At 39.7% G+C, this 15,022-nt stretch overlaps 1 protein-coding gene across 4 annotated transcripts in view; it reads left to right on the forward strand.

Moving 5' to 3' along the window:
- Window positions 1-5,182: 5,182 nt before the first annotated feature.
- NAALADL2 (N-acetylated alpha-linked acidic dipeptidase like 2) overlaps window positions 5,183-15,022 on the forward strand; it is a 1,495,600-nt gene continuing 1,485,760 nt past the window's right edge. For all 4 annotated transcript variants that reach the window (XM_059922024.1, XM_059922026.1, XM_059922019.1 and 1 more), the window contains exon 1: window positions 5,183-5,228. The gene's annotated coding sequence lies outside the window, so the exon portion shown is untranslated. The remainder of the gene's footprint in view (window positions 5,229-15,022) is intronic.

The following is a 15,022-nucleotide window of genomic DNA, read 5'->3' on the forward strand; positions in this document are numbered from 1 at the left end:
TGGTGCCCCTGGATCAAAGTTTCTCATGAGGTTGCGTTCAAACCGTTGGCAGGCACTGCAGTCACATCTGCAGGCTTGACTGGGAAGAAGAATCAGCTTCCAATCTCTCTCATATGGTTTTTGGCAGGCCTCACTTCCTTGACACAGGAGACTTTCTCCCCACAGGACTGCCTCATGGCTTGTCAGCTGGCTTTCCCCAGATGAGTAACCCAGGAGAGAGTGAAAGAAAGCATGCTTAGAGAGAAGCTATAGTCTTTTTTTATACCTTAATCTTGGAAGTGACATCTCATTACTTCTGCTTTATTCTGTTCAATAGAAGTATCACTAGATCCAGCCCAGTTCACTAGATCCAGCCCATATTCAAAGGGAGGTTATTGTACAGAGCGTGAATACCAGGAGGTGGTAGCTGTCTCCTGCAATTACCTCTGAATTACCTGAGTGTTCCCTTTCTACTTCTTCAGCTTCACAGATCACACTCTGTGTAATCATTGCCTTGATATTAAATTGCCTCTCTTTAAAGAGTGTGGTTATTTTTGCTGACCTGATACGGAGAGATACAGTACTTAGAATCCTCTGCTAAAGTTTCTCCAACCATCCGGCTCAACAACTAAAGACAGCATGGCATACTGTCATCCACACTGCATTGGTCAGAACTCAGTCACATGACTAATATAACTGCATGGGAGGCTGCGAAATGTATGGAGCACACCAACATTAGTGAAACGAACAGCTTCTGCCACCCTGCTTAACATGCAAGAAGTCACACACACATTGTCAACACCTCCTGGATGCCACTTTCTCAGCTAAGTAACCTTCTTTACACAAATAAATTTCTGCAAAAACTCAAAACACTCTGTAAGCAGAGTGATTTGAATTTATTTACTTATTTTTCATTGAGCTCCTCACATTGAGGCCATTAATTTCTCGAAAAGCATTGGAAATAGCAGGGACTTTATATAGTTAACAATTACAGAGAGTCTGCAGACCAAAGGTACTTTAATGTAAGAATTATTTTCTTTTAGTCATTACAGAATTAAAATATTAGTACTTGCTACTTACTATCCAGTATTTTCAGCAAAAGAAAATGGACAGTCTAGTACCATAAAATACACTGTACTTTATGCATTAATTTCTCTATTGCTGGGAACTTTAAAATCGTTAGAGAGAAATGAATACGAATTTTATTTGTGTGTGAAGGTTTATCTGATATTTTCAAATAGTACAGGCCTTTATAGTCAAAACAGATGTAAATAGAATTCATAGTTTAGTTAGGAATTCTTAATAGTAAATTTCAGTGCTTTGGGATTATGACAGGGAGATTATTCAATTTCAAAATAACTTTTCCAACTTTATCTTTTTATACATTATGGATACAATTTAGCATTTGTTTTCTTTTTTTTAACCTAATTTTTCAAACAGATATTTACACAGCCCCCCAAAAGAAAACAAAAAGGTATGCAGTGAAAGTCTCTTTTCACCCCATCCTCAGTCCAGTCTGCACATTTGATCTCCCCTTTATCTGAGTAACTATTGCTAGTTTCTTATGTTTCCTTCCAGAATTTCTTTATGCATGTGCAAGTAAATATAACCATATCTCCTCTTTATACAAAGGTACTATATTTTACACACTGTTCTGTACCTTGTTTTTCTTTACTTTATATATCTTGTTGTATTTCCCAAACCTGTTTACAGAAAAGTTCCTCATTCTGTTTCTTTATTTTTCCCCCAACAACTGCATATAGTACATTCTATTGAATGAATGTATTATAATTAATTTTACCAGTCTCCTATAGGTGGACTTTTAGGTTATTTCCAAACTTTTGTTATTACAATGAATAATACTGTACATGCATTAGTTCTATAGCATCAACTCCCAAAAGCAATTTGGTGGTTCCAGGGGAATATAATTCTGGTGTTTGTAATTTTGATTGTTACTAAAGAGCTCTCTGTAGGGGCATAAAATATTTTATACTCTAGTCAGAAATGTATGAGAATGCCTATTTCCTAAAGTTGCTTGTTTTTCCAATGAAAATTTTAATTACCTGAGAATTTCTAGTTGTGACAGTGTCCAAAAACCAAACCCATAAAGTGACCATTCTTCAACCTACCTCAATTGTCTAAAGTGACCAGAGTGCTGATTTTTAGGTTTGAATAGCTTCATGTAGACCTATTCTAAAATATGTACAATGGATTCCACAAGTACATATGCATTGTTGACAGGGCAGAACAAGGATCTGTATCTTTAAGATTGTCCTCCCCTACTGAGCTGGATTAACTAGCAATCTTGGAACACAGTGTTCTCAGCTAAAGTTCAAATTTGGCTGGAGAATCTCACTTCGGCTCTGATAGTCTTTAGTATATGAAATTAGTTTAGAAAACTATGAATTTGTTAAAGCTGCCTACCTGTTTAGTGCTTCTGTTACATGGTAATTTAGCAACAGATGATGTTGTAACAGTGTTCGGAATGTGACATGAAATCCTTACTACACTGAAGTTTTAAGTTAGAAAGAACAATACGGTCTTTTGCAGTCAAAACAATCAATCCTTTCCAATATAATCTTATATGAAATCTTAAATAAAAATCATATTAGCACACTAAGGTTAAAGTCAGTTGTGTAAAAGGGACTTGTAATGTTATCAAGTTGATATAATTTAATTATAACTGTTCTGTCTATAAAATGCCTTGAAAAGCAGATCACTCTATGCTTTACATTATTAACACTAATTAACGATGGATTTAAAAGTTTTAAAAGTAAATGCTTACTAGTCTAAATCTACTTTTGGATAAATTCACAAAATGCTCAAAAGGCCTTGAGTCAAGGTTTAGTTTACAGAATGCCAGAAGTCCAACTAAAAAGTGCATTCAAGTGGATTCAGGTGATTGAGGTGTTTATGGGCACACAAAATCACGTGGGGAATTTTTGTCTCTACCTAAAATGAATGGAATTACCTCAGACCAAAACATTTCAGGCAAGGAAGGCTTTTTTACCTGAACTGACCAGATCTTCTTGGTTCTCAGCTTTAGTTTATATTGCCTATTTGTCTAAAGCAAGTCATAGGCATTCATATTATTGCAGAAAGTTCAAAGGTTCCCTTAGAAAATCTTCCTAATCTCTTTCTCTATTTTTGGGCTTTGGTTTTGTTTTCTTGCTCCTTTTAGTTTAAGGGCTTCACACCATTTAAGATTTTATCTCTTTGTTTCACTTAAATGCAGGTTTAATGATAATCTGTTTGCCTCAGCCCCAAGGTTTAGCAAAACAGAAACAAAGAGAGTGGGATTCTTATCTTACTTAGGGTTTTCCCCAATTCTACAAAATTTAATCTCCTCAAATATTTTGCTTGTGCTTCTACACCGAAAGAGGCACCTACGAGTATTTTACCCTGTAGGAGATCTCCTAGGAAAAAGCAAATCTGTAGAAATTCTTCTACAAGAATCTGATAGAGGTTTTTCTTTGTTTTTTCTATGTTGTTGGTTTTTCTTTTTTCTCCTCTCTCTTTTTCTTTCATTTCTATTTGAAAGGCTGGGTGGTAGAGCAAGGCACCCATTTTTCTTTATCTGATAGAGAAAAGTTTCCTCTAGCCTTTGGTGCTTACAGTTAATTACGGACTAGAACCGTTTCTGATTTCTTTTTGATTCTTGCACAACAGTTCTATTACTGTTTTCTTGTTTGTCTAAAACAACTTCAGATTTCACATCTGTCAATTTACCCTTACTCTCATTAAAACTTCAACTGAAAAAATCTTCCTTTCAAAAAGTTTGACCCTACTTACAGAGGCCTAGCTAAAATTCCTTCCATTCCTTAGTATTAATTAAAACCACCTTTCCCCTAGGCAGTTCCATTGTACAAAAATAATATAATAAAAGTAGAAATACAGTGAAAGCAGAAACAAAGGGGAGGGAGAATGAAAGTGGGAGAAATGGTTACTTGTTCCGGAATCTTTAACTGCATGCTCATTGTGGGTGGATACTCACACATTAAGTAACTAGTTTGGCTTTTATTTTCAAGTTCACTCCTCAAATCTTTATTCAGATTCCTTTCTTCCAAAATTGACAATACAGAGGGAACATAATACAGTTATGAAAACTAAGCAGAATGCATCCATCTGGCATGCCTTTCAGGAATCCAGCCCACTAATTTTTGCTATGGTTTGATGACTCAACCCCCTAGGATGCAGCACGGGAAGAATTTCCTCATTTTGCAGAACTGCCAAATCTCATTCATTGGAGCAAAGGCTCCTCATTTGGGGCTCATTTTTAAACAGTTGTTTATCTGTTAAAATATTTTTAAAAATCTCCCTCAGTAGAGGGAGTTCGTCATGATCTCCTCCCTTCCCCCCATGAAGCTTCAGCTTTCTGGCCACTGAGCCTAGTTTTATTGGCTTTTTTCCTCCCCTACCCCCGCCCCCCCTTTTTTCCCCCTCTCCCATCTCAGCTACATCTCTCGGCCTCATTTGTTTCTTGGAGGTTCCAGTTTCTTTTCTTCCATTGAAACATTTGACTCATTTATCCCTCGTGAAAAAAAAAAATCTTTGCTTTATTTTTCTGTCTTCTTCCTTTTAAAGCTGTCCATCTAAGACCTCTCTTCACTTATCCCCCCTTTTAATTTTCAATCATAATTAAGCTTTAGTAAGTGCAAACTGCAAGCACAATGCCAAGTACCCTCTCAATATTCTCCCTCCCGAGGGACATGCCTTTATTACCCCGTTCAAGGGATGAAAAGAAACAAAGGTACGAACTCAAGTAACCTGCAGAATAAGGTCCTGAAGCTGGAAGGGACGAGGCTCAGCACTATACCCAGCTAGCTACCTGTCCGGAGGCAATGCACTTAAAAAAGTAATCTTTAAGAAGTCTTTATTAGATATAGAAAAGTACTTGTAAACTATATTCAAATTGTAAAAGAAGCTCATCTCTCTCCTACCATGGGGCAAGTTTTCCAGTTTTGCCCATTTAAAAAAAAAAAAAAAAAACCTTCCCTATTCTTGAGCCTGTCGCCATTTAACAAGGCTCCTGCAGCCCCCTTCCCGCTTCGCTCGGCAAACGTGTCTTTTATTATGACTCAGCCCAGCCCGCTCCTTGCCAAGCGGCTGACGCTCGCGGCGGAGGTGCCGGGGGCAGCAGCTCAGCGGCGAGAGCTCGCGCGCTGCTCCCGCTTTACGGCTGCTGAAAACCCGGCCCGCGTCCGGCAGCCGTACCGCAGACGAGCCCGCGCCGCGCCCGCGCCGCTCAGGTAATCCGAGTCCTTCTGTTTCCAAAGTTTTGCCCCAACCAGCTCGGCGCTCGGAGGCGGCGCGGCCTCGGCCCAGCCGTCCGGCTCTCCCTCCCGTCCCCACGACCGGACCGGCGGGGCTGAGGCGCGGGCCGCACCCCTGCATGGGTCCCGGCGCGCCGATCGGGTGTCAGATCCCCGGGCGGAGGGGCGCTCGGGCGGCGGCGGGGCGGGAGCGACCTGGAGGGGCGGCGCGCGGGGCACCGGGCTCCGGCCGCTCCCGGGCACGCGCCGGCCGGAGCAGTCCCCGGCCCCGCCTCGAGGCCCCCGCCCATCTCCCGAAGCCGGTCGTCTAAGTGCAGAGACCCGCAGCTCCAGAGCGCCCGTTTCTGACACGTTCGCACACGCACGCACGCACGCACGCCCGCCGGTGTAGACAGCGGCGCTGCTGACCCTGCTTTAGGGATGGCTCGCCCGAGGGGCGCCCTCGCGTGTGGAACGCCTCTCTTGAGGACGCGCACCGTCGCTTGCTCGAGGAAGTTTAGGAGAGAATGTTGAAGGAGCAGCCTGTGATTAGCGCCTGCGCTGCTTTCTACCCTAGTGTCTGGCTCTTACTACATCTCCCCCACGGTCTCACTCTCCCATCCTCTTCATCCTTTAGCCCTCCCTCCCCCTTTCTTTATCCACACTTACTATTATTATTTTTTTATTTTTATTTTTCCTCTTTATTGGATATCTCATCCTTTGGTGTCTTGTCTTCTTTTGCCCCACACTGTTAAAATAACAAGTACACAGACAGTATCCTTTCCTGTTCTGTCGTCCTCAGCAAGTCTTTGCTTACCATGGCTTGGGCATCTCGAGGAGCAGAGTATTGGATCCTGGACCTCTGTGTGTGATTAAGTTATTGGTCTGTGTGTCCTGTTGCCTCAGTTGGCCATGCTGAACAGAGGACAAGGGTTTGTTTGAAACCAACCTTAGGAACTTAGAGCATGGTGTTGCTTCTGTTGATGGACTACATCTTGACAAGCAGTTATATCATAGGTTCCTGTAGTATTCATTCCATTCAGTTCAATTCAGTAACATTTCTTTGAATGTCAATCATGGAGAGCTGGTGAAGGACTAAGAGAGAAAAGAGATCCAGTTCCTGTCGTCTAGAGAGTGCGTATCTAGAAGGGACCATGGTGAGCACTGGGATAGTGGTACAAGTGCTCTGGGTGAATGGGGGAGGAAAGGATTAATGGAAAGGTTAGGTTTGAAACTGGGCTTTGATATTTGAGTAGAATTTTTCTCATTTTCTTTATTTTCCCCTTTAAGAATTCTTTTTTTTTTTTTAATAAATTTATTTATTAATTTTCGGCTGTGTTGGATCTTTGTTGCTGCGCGCGGGCTTTCTCTAGTTGCGGCGAGCGGGGGTCTTCGTTGCGGTGCGCGGGCTTCTCATGGCGGTGGCTTCTCTTGTTGCGGAGCACGGGCTCTAGGCGCGCGGGCTTCAGTAGTTGTGGCGCACAGGCTCTAGAACGCAGGCTCAGTAATTGTGGCGCACGGGCTTAGTTGCTCCGCGGCATGTGGGGTCTTCCCGGACCAGGGCTCTAACCCGTGTCCCCTGCATTGGCAGGCAGATTCTACACCACTGCGCCACCAGGGAAGTCCCAAGAATTCTTAATAGAAAGAAGAGATCTTTCAAAAATACTTTCACCTCAAACTACTCAGGTTTTTCATTTTTGCAACTGGCAGTAATCTCTGATCTCAGGACTTACAGGGAATGTAGAAGAAATTCCTCTTCACAAGAATGATCTAATGATTCCTGGTACCGTACAAGGAGTACTATAGACTATTATAGGACCAACAAGGGTGAAATGGTACAATTATTGCTTACAAAAAGCATTATCAGATTCACATAGAGAGCTCAATACTCATTTATTAATTTAGTCAACAAATATTTATCGTGTTTACTGTGTGCCAAGCATTGTTTTTGGCACTGGAATAAAGTACTGCCTTTTTGGAATTTACATTCTAGTGGAGATAAACATTATATATAATACATAGAAAAATATAAGGTGCTACTGTACAGGAATACCTTGGAGATACTGCGGGCTTGGTTCCAGACCATCACAATGGAGGGAGTATCGCAGTGAAGGAAGTCACAGGAATTTTTTGGTTTCTCAGTGCATATAAAAGTTATGTTATGCTATACTGCAGTCTATTAAGGGTGCAATAGCATTATATCTTAAAAAAAAAAAGTTAATTAAAAAATGCTTTATTGCTAAAAAAAAAATGCTAACCATCATCTGACAATGCAGGGTTGCCACAAACCTTCAATTCGTAAAAAAAAAAAATGCATTATCTGTGAAGTAATAAAGGAAGCACGGTAAAATGAGGTATACCTGTACTAAGTGCTATGGAGAAACATAAAGCAAGAAAAAGTGTGTGTGCATGTGTTTAGCAGTTTAAAATATGATTATAAGGGAAGGCCCCCAGAGTAGGTGACATTTCAGTAGACTTGAAGCAGATGAGGCAGTGAGCCAGGTGATATTTGGGGCATGAGTTTTCCAGTCACAGAGAAGAAAAAAATGCAGAGGCCCTGCATTTTGGTGTGTTCAAAGAAGCCAGTGTGGTGGAGTGGTGTAGAGGAAGGAGGAAAGTAGGTTATGTGGTCTTAAATGAAATAGAGGTTAGATGGTACTGCATGGTCTAGTAAGCTGTTGTAATGACTCTGGCGTGTACTTGAAGTGATACGGAAGCCTTTGGAGTGTTTTGATCAGAACAGTCCAACAGAACTGTTTAATTCCATTACTCTTGCTGCTGTGTTGAGAACAGATTGAAGGAAGGCCAGGGGAGAAGTAGGGGTGCCAGTTGGGCAATTTTGATAATCCATGTGACAGTGATGGTGGCTTAGACCAGGATGGTAACCGTGGAGGTGGTGAAAAGTTCATATGCTGCATGTACTTTGATAGTACATTCCACAGGATTTGCTGACAGATTAGATATGGAGTGTGACAGCAAAGAAATTAGGGAGAACTCAATCACCTAAGCAATTGAAAAGATAGAATTTACATTTACTGAGATGGGGAAGATAGCAGGAGAAAGACATGGTGGTGAAGATGAATAATTTGGATTTGGACATATTAAGGGTTAGATGCATTTTAAATATCCAAGTGGGGATGTCAAGCAGACGGTCTGAAAGCCAGGCTACCGATATGCATTTAGGATTCTTCAACCTACAACTGGTTTTAAAAGCAAAGAGATAGGGTAGATTCATCGAAAATATGTGGGGTTAGAAAACTGAAGAGGACCAACAACTGAGCCTTGGGGACCTTCAACATTAAGAGATGAGGAGCTACCAGCAAAAGATTCTGAAAAAGAGCTGTATGCTAGGTAAGGGGAAGAGCAGGAGAGTGTGGAATCACAGAAGCCAAATGAAGGAAATGTTTGAAAAAGTAGGGAGATTGTCAGAGATGAGGATTGAGAGTTGATTTAGCAAAGGAAGTCATTGATGACCTTGATGATATCAGTTTCCATGGAGTGGTGGGTGGTGAAGCCTTGTTTGGAATGTTTGGCAAAGCAGTAGAAGAAGAGGAGTTAGAGGGTAATGGTATACATCCCTTGAAGGTTTTTATTGAAAAGGAGAGAAATGGATCATTAGTTGGAGGGCTATGTGATATAAAGAGTTTTTTTTTTTTTTTAAGAATTTCACTTTTATTTATTTATTTATTTTTGGCTGTGCTGGGTCTTCGTTTCTGTGCGAGGGCTTTCTCTAGTTGTGGCAAACAGGGGCCACTCTTCATCGCGGTGCGCGGGCCTCTCACTATCGCGGCCTCTGTTGTTGCGGAGCACAGGCTCCAGACGCGCAGGCTCAGTAGTTGTGGCTCACGGGCCCAGTTGCTCCGTGGCATGTGGGATCTTCCCAGACCAGGGCTCGAACCCGTGTCCCCTGCATTGGTAGGCAGATTCTCAACCACTGCACCACCAGGGAAGCCCATAAAGAGTTTTAAAGATGTGCAAAACAATGGTATGTTGTTATGCTTCTGAGAAAGAGGCAGTAGAGATGGAAAATTGATGACGCAGGAGAGAGAGAGGGGAGCAGTATGCAAAGGATAGAACAGGAGAGGTTATCTGTTTCTAGGTTTATGGGCTATTTATCTATACTAATAAGAGAGAAGGAAAACTGTGTGGACACAGGTGCAGGTGGGGGATGTGCATGTTCTCTTTGGATTCCTTCTCTCCTCATTGTGATGAGTGGCAGACAGTGCATAAGAAATTTGTAGGAAATGTTATGTTTTTTCCCATTTGGTCACGGATGTATTTGATGAGAAAATACTTTGAGATTCTGAGAATTTCTCGAAGCAAAGAACTTTGTGTTTTGTTGAGGAAAGAAAAGGGAATTTCTACCTTGAGTTCTGCTTGAGAGAAGACTTAGAAAGTTGAGATTATAAAATAGAAGTTAGCTAGAGGTGAAGGAGGAAGTAAGGTAAGCAAGATTATATCATGAAATCTGAGAAAGGCTATGGTGAGGACAGTAAAAACATTGAATCTTACCTCCATTGCTGCTGGCTAACTACAGTAATGTTCTAAAAATATTATTATCATATCAAAGAGATAGCTTACTTTTTAAGTACCAAGTGTGATCTAATGGAGAACTGTGTTATTGCTGGTGGTGAATCTACTTATGGAGGGGTGGTATTAGACCTGGAAAGAGATGTTAGCTAGGAATAGATTTCAGTTGGATCTTGAAAATGATGTAATGAAGACTGGATTGGCAACAAATTGGGTGTAAGGAAAGAGCATTTTGACAACACTGCTCATGGATACTAAGCCACTGGACAAGGTGGAGAGAATTTTGCAGTTGGAAATAGTACCTTGTTTGACATGACTTTCTTTCAGTTATTTAGGGACCTTTTGTTTATTAAATCATGATTATAAAATAGGGTTTTGTGTGAGGTCTTGGCAAGAGATGGTGATACCAAGATGCAAATGACATGATCCTTGTCTTCAGACTACCGTCTCTAGTAGAGAAGAAAATGTACACAAATATTCTGAGAGAATTGATAAATGCCATATGAGGAGAACTGAATGCTTTGAGTTTTTTTTTAAATTTATTGTGGAAATTATCAGACACTCAAGAGTAGAGAGAATAGCATAATGAACTCCAGTGTACTTATCACTCTTCAAAATCTATCAGTTTTCTGCCAAACTTGTATGTTATGTGAGAGTAGGGAAGGGAGCGATTGTTTCTGTTTGTAGATCGGGATAGGGAGATTTCATGGAGCTTCTCCTGTGTGGAGCTGTAGAAAGAACATTGAACTGAGCCAATGGTAGAATTCTTGCTTCTAGTTCTGTACCTGCCAGTGCTTCGCTGGCTGACTTTCTGTTACTCAATTGACCTCTCTGTTCTTTACTTTCTCAGTAGAGTGTGGCTGTTATTCTACATCAGGAGGCTGCAAACATTGGCCCTCAGGCCAAATCCAGCCTGCTACCTGTTTTCATGAACAGTGAAGTTTTATTGGAACACAACTACATCCATCAGTTTATTGTCTGTGTCTGCATTTGTCATAGATTATAGATTATGATAATCTAGATTATCATAATCATAGATTATGATTTCGTAGTTGAGGCAGAGATGGTGTGGCTGAGAAGCCTAAAATATTTACTCTCTCGCCCTTTACAAATGCTTGCCAAGTCCTGTTCTATATGGTCTCTGATATTCCTTTAGCTCTAATATGTTACTCTATTAGCTGACTAAAAATTAGTAATTTTTGAGCATTTACTAAGAGCCAGCACTGTTGTTTTGGTTTGTACATACTAACTCATTTAATCATCACCAAAACCCTATTAGGTGGGTTCTATTATTTCTACAAATGAAACTAAGGCATAAGGTGTGTGTACGTTAACTTGCCCAAGGTTACATAGTACTAAGTAGTGGAGACAGGCAATCCTGTTACAGCATCTATATCCTTAATTATAATGCTGCATTTCCTTTAGATACATGGAAAAAATATATATGAAAAAAATTCAGTCAATTAGAGAATGAAAATTCATAAATCAATGATTTGCACTTAAGTAAAGTTCTATATTGTGATTATAGATGTAAAGGCTTTAGGATGCTGACTAATCCTGAATGTACATTAAAGGTGAATAGTGTGTGAAATCCAAATATGCCTGGGTAGAAAATTCTAGTACATCATAATTTTCTCATGAAGCCGTAGTGGATTTTTGAAAGTAGAACACTGTACTTAAAAAGCAAATAAATATAAAATGATATACCAATAGGAGCCTATTATTGTTTCTTTTGACAATATTTACGAGTTTTCAGGAGTCCATGTCTTTAGGGTATGACATGATTGTTTGGTGAGAAAGATTAGGAGTCAGGGGCTCAGAGTTCTAGTCCCAGTTCTGTCCCCAGCTCGCTTTTGTGTCCTTGTCTTCTCTGGCCTTTGGTTTTTTTAACTGAAAAATGAGCAGGTAGCTCAAGATCATTTTAGGGCTTCCTACAGCTCAAAAATATGATGCTGTAACTTTTTACATGGCACATTCAAAGAAATAGATGAGATAACAACGTGGAAGAACTAGGCTTGTAAACACAAAAATTTAATCTCCCCTTTTTTGCTGTCTACACATACGAACACATATACAGATATGTATACATAAAAATTCATGCACATATAACTATAAAATCAGTGTGATTCATTTTATGTGTGATTTCTAGTCACATTTGATGTAGAAGCAGTTAAATATCTGTCCTTATGTTAGTATATTTTTGTATTTGTATGAGAGAATGGGTGATTTCTTTTCTTCCTTAGCCAAAAACATGCAGTTGTATAGAAAGCGAGTCTTGATGAATTCCTTGACCTCTGTGATCTGGCAGTGTGCCTCATGTTTCCTCTAGCAAAATTTGATTCATTGCTCAATTTGTTTGCCAGTTAAAAGCAAACAGTATGCCCGAAATCAGGCATAATCAGGGTTGTCTGTTTTGCGCTGTTGCATGGGATATTGATGTCAGACAAAATTGTAATTTAATTGTTTTGATATTTTGATCTGAGCAATTCAGATAAGAAAGGTGATTTATCTTTCATAGAAACCTTGTATTTTGAGCTCAGCATAATTTTTCCCCAACTACTTGCTTATAAATGTGGTTTCAATTTTTAAAATGTTGGGTTTTACTCATAATGGGAATTTGCTCTCAGTATTAATTACCAAAGTTTGGTTAGGAGTATATTACAGATATTTTATGTTTTAGATGTTCAGTCATGAAAAACTTTAGAATAGTTATGAATCCTTTAAAAACAGGTAATGAAAATTCTATACCGTTTGACTTTTCCATTGTATACAATATGACATATGAATGTTTTCTGTATTACAGATAGCTTTTTGCTTTTTTACAACCTTCGCATAGAAAATTATTCATGAACATCTTCAGTTTTAGGGCTTTATTATATTGGTCCAGCCTCTGTTGGTAAATTTATAACTCTACATAGGCTGTGCTCTCTTATTCCTGTGCATTGAGTCCAATTATCATTGGTGAAAAAATAACCTCAAATAATGTATTCCTAAATAAACTTTGGGTCTCCTTATCTTTTTACACTTACTGGAGGAAAAAAATAAAACACAAAGCAGAAACACTTTTAAACAAATTATACTGTCTCTATATATAGTAATGATTTAAAAATTTATTTATTTTCAATTTAACACACCACTCAATGATTTGACAACCTCTTGGGGCATCTCATGGTTCTAAGAAGCACTCACAGCCTAGTCAGCTTCCAGAGGGGACCATTCAGCTTTTCTGAACCAAACCTGAAACATATTCCCCGCTAGGCTTCAGAACTCTCAGAGAGTGCTCAAACCAAAGTAAACACCTTCTGGTGCACTGTAACGCTTTTCTGAAATGCTGGTTGTAGAAGTCAGTTTGAAATTTTTAATTACATTTAGGTGATAAAAGCATCCTTTATCTGACCTTCTCAAGAGATGTGAATCTGGGAATGACTTAAGAAGGCTTGTAGTCTTGGACCCTTTCCTTAAGTTTAATTTTGCTAAATTCCCAGAAAACTTTAAAAACCAGGTATTTTCAAGCACAATAGCTGCTAATTATGCAGGAAGCCTACTCTTGTGTGTGTATGTTTGTGAAAATGCCTGCTTTATTGCTTCTTGTTGAGATGAGATAGTATTTGAGTTATATTTCCCAGGGAGGCTCTGTTTACAGGAGGTACGTGGTTCGTAGGATAAGCCTTTTTTCCAGTAAAATCACAGCTGAAATCATAGAGGGCTAGCAGTTATCCCTCTTGTAAAATTTTCCCCAAGATAGCCTAATCACCAAGGGTCTAGTGTCTACCTCAGAGTAGGCCAGCCTAAATGATTTGTAAATCACCACTTTGGAGCTGTAAAATAAGATGATGATTCTCCAACTGGGGTACTCTGAGCTATGTTGGAAGGCTCCAAGCCACAGGTAAACATGACTATCTTCTTGGAATGTCAAATACACTAAACAATTTTTTTGAAGGAAGTAGTTAAGTCACTTATATGGTAAATTAAATGTTTAAGATCATAAAAAGATTGTGAATGTGACATCCAATGCAAAATACATAGTTTTTAAAATAAAATTTAAGACTTCAAAATAATGTCTTGCATATAGTAGGGCTTTATAGAATATATTTTCAGACCCCAGGAAAGGATATGGGTTGACATACAGATAGTAGTTTGGTTGTCATATTCCCATCATGTTTAGTCCCATTAAGCTTATATTCAGTCCCATCAAATTTTCAGGTTATAACCATCATCCACCTGCTTTGGTTTACTTGCTTTTCTGATGTTTACCCACACTGATCTTTTAAATTTGCGGGAATGATTTTCCTCTTTACTCTTTCTATGTTTTTCCTATACTCTTGGCATTGAGATATTATGATTTCTGTGAGAAGCTGCCCCCGCTTTTTTTTTTTTTTTTATGAAACTGTAGATATGTAGGAATTTGCAAAGATAGTACCAGAGAGGTCCTGTGTTCTCTTTACCCAGTTTCACCCATTGGTTATATCTTATACAACTATCGTATGATATCAAAACCCAGAAGTGGACATTGGTACAGTTTGTGTATATAGTTCTGTCATTTTCTCTCCTGTGTAGATTCATGCAGTTAACACCACAATCAAGATGTAGAACTATTTCATCACCACAGAGATCCCTCTTACAGTACCCTGCAAAAGAGATACTAAAAAAATCAGGAATTTAATCTAGTAAAGGAATTATTCACTTTCTTATTTCTAATTTTTGAGATTTTTTTACACAAATGCTACATTGTTTTGTATTTTGGGCCATGTAAGAGAAAGGTGAAATATTATCATTACACTGCAGGAGAGCTTAAATAGTCAAAATAGTTATAACAGGGCTTCCCTAGTGGTGCAGTGGTTAAGAATCTGCCTGCCAATGCAGGGGACACGGGTTCGAGCCCTGGTCCGGGAAGATCCCACATGCCACGGAGCAACTAAGCCCATGCGCCACAACTACTGAGCCTGCGCTCTAGAGCCCAAGAGCCACAACTTCTGAAGCCTATGCACCTAGAGCCCATGCTCTGCAGCAAGAGAAGCCACCGCATGAGAAGCCCGCACACTGCAATGAAGAGTAGCCCCCGCTCGCCGCAACTAGGGAAAGCCCGCGCAGCAATGAAGACCCAATGCAGCCAAAAATAAAATAAATAAAATAAATTAAAAAAAAATAGTTATAACAGATCAAGTCATCTGTGAAAGAAGTTTTTGAAGGCTTAATCTCAAGTTGTCTTCAAAAACCTCTGTTTTGGGACTTCCCTGGTGGCACAATGGTTAAGAATCCGC

Source organism: Balaenoptera ricei, chromosome 4 (genome assembly GCF_028023285.1).
Source record: "Balaenoptera ricei isolate mBalRic1 chromosome 4, mBalRic1.hap2, whole genome shotgun sequence".
Classification (NCBI taxonomy): domain Eukaryota; kingdom Metazoa; phylum Chordata; class Mammalia; order Artiodactyla; family Balaenopteridae; genus Balaenoptera; species Balaenoptera ricei.